Here is a 5,618-nt window from a genome sequence, read left to right on the forward strand (position 1 = left end):
ACTAGTGAATTCCATGTTTTCCCAACAGATCAAATGGAAGTGTATGTTAACGATATGCTGGTCAAAATCATCAAGGCCAAGGATCACTGTCAGCACCTGACCGAGATGTTGGATATACTGAGGAAGTATGGAATAAAGATGAACCCAAGGAAATGTGCTTTCGGGGTCAGCTCTGGAAGATTCCTAGGTTACATTGTGAACAACCGAGGAATCGAGGCAAATCCTGAAAAAATACAAGCTGTCATCCAAATAAGGCCTCCAACTAAACCTAGAGAGGTACAAAGTTTAACCGGAAGGATTGCCGCTCTCAGCCGGTTCGTCTCCAAGTCTACGGACCGTTGCAAACCCTTCTTTGACACGTTATGAGGAAGAAAGAAGTTCGAGTGGACCAAAGAATGCCAGGATGCCTTTAACGAGCTAAAGAGACAACTAGCTCAGCCTCCGTTGCTTTCAAAACCTAAGGTCGGTGAGGCCCTGAAGCTTTATTTATCTGTTTCAGAACACGCCATTAGTGCGGTTCTAACCCGATAAGAGAACGGTGTTCAACACCCAGTCTATTACGTAAACAAGGCACTTCACGAAGCCGAGCTCAGATATTCACCTGTAGATAAACTGGCATTTACCCTGCTGATGGCCGCGCGAAAACTAAGGCCATATTTCTTGGAACACCCCATTGAGGTCCTCATCAACTCTCCATTAAGGCAAACACTACAAAGACCCGACATTTCAGGTCAGATGGTAAAATGGGCAGTCGAGCTCGGGCAATTCGACATCAAATACACGCCACGTTCCTCCATCAAGGGCCAAGCACTCGCCGACTTTGTCTCTGAGTTGTGCAACGTCCGAATCGAGGAACTACAAGAAGAAACCCTATGGAGACTTTATATCGACAGTTCATCCATTGGAGAAAGATCTGGGGCAGGCGTCATATTAATCAGCCCTGAACATCGCATATTCTGCGAAGTCTTGCCATTTAACTTTAAAGCCTCAAACAATGAGGCAGAGTACGTAGCTCTCATTGCTGGCACAAGGATGGCCTCAGGGTTAGGGATTTCTGACCTGATCATACACAACGACTCTCAACTAGTCGTAAATCAGGTCAACGGTATATATATGGCGAAAGAAGTAAGAATTGACAACTATCTACAAGTTGTATGAAAAGAACTTGAAAGGTTCAACACCACCGAATTCAAGCAAATTCCTCGATCGCAGAACGGTCACGCCGACGCACTGGCCCGGCTAGCCACCATTGAGGGAATTAAAGAATTCGATAGCATTCCCGTGGGAAGAATATCCCTACCGTCTACCGAGCTGGAGAAAGTGGTCCATATGATGATAGATCACAAACCAACCTGGCAGGATGAGATCATCACCTACCTAAAAATCGGGAAATGTCCTGAAAATTTTACTGAGGCTAGAAAGCTTCGAATCAGGTCGGTCAGGTATATACTCATTGATGATGTACTATATAAACGGATATATCTACACCTTTGTTAAGGTGTTTAAATGAAGAAGAAGCTCAGCATGCCCTGCAAGACGTTCACGAAGGAATCTTACAAAGTCTTGCTCCATACGCAGGTCGATCTAAGGCTGTAGTGTTACCCTTAGTGGGCATTCCTCCTAAGAAATCTTACAAAGCCTTGTTACATACGCAGGCCGATCTAAAGCTGTACGTATTATCCTTAGTGGACATTCCTCCTAAGGAATCTTACAAAACCCTGCTACATACGTAAGCCGATCTAAGGCTGTACGTGTTACCCTTAGTGGATATTCCTCCTAAGGAATCTTACAAAACCCTGCTACATACGTAAGCCGATCTAAGGCTGTACGTGTTACCCTTAGTGGATATTCCTCCTAAGGAATCTTACAAAACCCTGCTACATAAGCAGGTCGATCTAAGGCTGTACGTATTACCCTTAGTAGACATTCCTCATAAGGAATCTTACACAGGCCGATCTAAGGTTGTACGTGTTACCCTTAGTGGACATTCCTCCTAAGGAATCTTACAAAGCCCTGCTCCATACGCATACTGATCTAAGGGCGTAAGTGCTGCGACCCTTAGTGGACATTCCTCCTAAAAAATCTTACAAAGCCCTGCTACATACCCAGGCCGATCTAAGGCTGTACGTGTTACCGTTAGTGGACATTCCTCCTAACGAATTTTACAAAGTTCTGCTCCATACATAGACCGATCTAAGATCGTAAGTGCTATGACCCTTAGTGAACATTCCTCCTAAGGAATCTTACAAAGTCCTGCTACTTACGCAGGCCAATCTAAGGTTGTACGTGTTACCCTTAGTAAACATTCCTCTTAAGGAATCTTACAAAGCCCTGCTACTTATGCATGCCGATCTAAGGCTGTACGTGTTATCCTTAGTGGACATTCCTCCTAAGAAATCTTACAAAGTCCTGCTACATACGCAGGCCAATCTAAGGTTGTAAATACTATGACCCTTAGCGAAAATTCCTATTTGGAAATTCTACGAAGCCCAGCAACATGTTCAGGCCGATCCAGGTTCGCGTGACTTATGAGTTCTGTCATATATGCTGACTAGAAGACATTCCATCATTAAAAATTCACGAAAGGATGAAATAAGCAATAAAATTTAGACCCCACAAAAAAAATATGCATTTTCATAAGCATTCAAAATAGAGTTCGGCTTATCTTCGAAGCATAAACAAGATATCCATAAAATTTAACAAATTCATCACAAATCCAAAAAATGTCCTAAGAAAAGCTAGGGAAAGAGAGGTCTTCGTGAGGAGCGACATCATTTTCATCAGCAGGAGAAATCCAAACCTTTACCGCTTCCGACAAACGCTGAAGCTCTTCCTTCTGCTCTTTCACAGCCTCCTCAAGGAAACCCACGTCGAACCCTGGCCTCTCTCTACGAATGTGTTTTACTACTTCCTCCAGACCCACGACGTAAGCATCATGAGCAAGAGTGTCAAACTTGGAGGACAACCTCCAAGTCTCCACTGCCCTCGCAGCCCTAGATTCAGCCTCCTCAACTCTACGCATCACCTCTCTTGCTCTCTCATTTGCCTCCCGTACCTTCTCCACAACCTCCTTAGTCCGAACTCTCTCTTCTTCAATCCTCTTCTTCTCAGTCTCAGCCCTACAACCGGCCTCCTCTCTCAGAGCTCTAATCTCCCCCATCCACTTCTCCTCCATCTCCAGTCTCGAGTTCAGCTCAAACCCTATCGTGTTAAGCTTCTCCTCGTATTCTTTTTCTTTTATTACAAACTGAGCTCTCTCAGCCTCCATGCTGTTATACAAATTCAAGGCCTGATCCTTGGCCTCCATCAGTTTGTCGAGCTCAGATTTCACCTACATTAAAATCCATAAGTTAAGCACCTCGTAAATATGTAAATCATCAAATAAAATGAAGTAAGAAAAATACCTTATCAGCTACGACCGTCATGTACAGGATAGAGCGATGGCCATAGAGTTGAGCAGTCACTAGGGCCTCGCCTGTGGGCATCTCATTAAGGAAGCCCTGTTCCCTTTCACCCCAACTCTTGGTAAGTAGGTTTGCAGAATCACGCAGAGGTGGGGAAAGTGCAGCAGTAACCTTCCTCGATGGAGATGGAGCTCGCTAGTAATCCAGGAAGATCTCTGGACGGTGGCCTAGCAGACTGTCCAGTAATGGACTCTGTAAGTCCGGGCAGCTCTCCTACATCCTTGCCGAGCAATCGAAGTAGAAGCAGGTGCCGCAGGAGGTGACGAGGTATGAGCTGGAGACGGCAAAGTGATGACCACCAAAGGAGAAGAGCTCAACGCAGGATCAGCTTCAGGGACCCTTGGTGCGGCCGGCGTACTAGTACGGTTCCTCTTCAAGGGGACCTCGTCCTCCACTTCCTCAGAACGGCTTTCATCCCATTCTGGGACGTTCCTCTTCTTGGCCTTCGCTGCAGCCGCAGCTTTCGCCACCTTGTATCCCAACATTTCTGAATTGTGAGCTGTAAACAAAAATGTATGTCAGTACTCAACTCTAACAAATATCACCTCAATAAACTAATCAAAACCGACCTGAACTGGTCGAAACCGATGTAGACACTACGATGGTGGAAGGCCCCGGCACCTTGGTTTGAATCAAGCCGGCCTGGAAAAGGTTGGAATTCGAGAGAAAAAATTTGCAAGATCTCTGTTTCTTCGGCAATACACGAATTGCTTCCGCTCGCCTTTGAGTGTCTTTCTTCAGTATAGGCCTCTTGTAATCAGCACAGTAACATGATATCAATTAGAGCCACTCGGAATACAATCTAGGTCAAAACACCAAGAGGCAGTTACTTACATAACATTCCACTCCCTCGACATATAGAACCACTCTTCCTTCCATTTCTTAATCGAGGAGGGGGTATCTAAAACCAGAGAACCTCCTGTCCTTGGCCTAATACTTGTGTACCACCAACCCGAGTTGTTCCCATCCTCCTTAAAAGTAAATAAAGAGTTGAATTGCTCAATCGTAAGCTCAAGGTTACCTAATCTATCCCACAAAATAAGCGTAGCGATCAAAGTCCGCTACCCATTTGGGCATAATTGGGTCGGAGCTATGCCCCAAGAAGACAAGAACTTACGGATAACCCTAGGAATAGATAATCTCAGCCCGGCTTGAAGGATGACAGAATTCAATGCTACACATCCCATGGGGGAACATCAGCACGGTCAGATGGTTCAGGAATTATCATAATTACTGAACTCGAAACATCATATTTTGCCCTCCAACTAGCTAACATATCACCTGTAACTACTGACCTGTAAGAACCAGCCCCCCACTCCAACTGATCGTTCCCTTCACTACCCATAGGAGAACCCACCTCCTCGTCTACCCTATCTCGCCCTATCTCCCCAGGACGGGCCAAAGTAACGGGGTTAGTAACAGAAATAGAAACGGGAGTAAAAATCTCTCTACACCTCGAGAACGAACTAGAAGTAGAAGGGATGGATTCTTCCTGTTGATTTCCCCAGGATTGAACCCTCAACTCGTCCGAACTCATTGAAAAGAACAAAACAAACGGACTAAGTGAAGAAGCAAAGGAATACCTGGGAACTCGAAGGACGACCTTACTCAAACGACAGATAGGGCGTGCTCGAAATTCCTTGATGCTTTGAGAAAAAACAGTGTAAAGTAAAAAGATAAAATGAGAAGTCATTGAATATTTAAAAGGATGGAAGACTACGGTTGAAATGTCTCCTGGGCCAAAGGACATAGCATCAGGAAACTTATCAAAGAAGCTATCTAAAAATGCCGTACAGCTCATCCCTACCCAGGCATGACACTTGGCATAATAATAATTACTTTTCTTGAAAAAAGAACCCATGAAGTCAAAAGGTCAGCCCCCTTATGGAAGAACTGGCCTAGGGGGTAACTGTTGACATCTGAACTCCGATCTAATAAAAACAGTTCGATAATCCCACCTCAATTAAATGTGAGTTCGGTCCTTACTCCAAGGCCAGACAATCCCACCGTTATCTCAGAAAAATATCATGATTACCCCCTGTCACATCACCCTATCAATCAAATACGCTTGACACATGTGGCATCATCACCGCCCGGAACAACCAATCCTAAGTCCTCAACCTCCAGCCCCTTGCAGGTCATCATTACCTGGGG

Source organism: Olea europaea, unplaced genomic scaffold (assembly GCF_002742605.1).
Source record: "Olea europaea var. sylvestris unplaced genomic scaffold, O_europaea_v1 scaffold1515, whole genome shotgun sequence".
NCBI classification, from domain to species: domain Eukaryota; kingdom Viridiplantae; phylum Streptophyta; class Magnoliopsida; order Lamiales; family Oleaceae; genus Olea; species Olea europaea.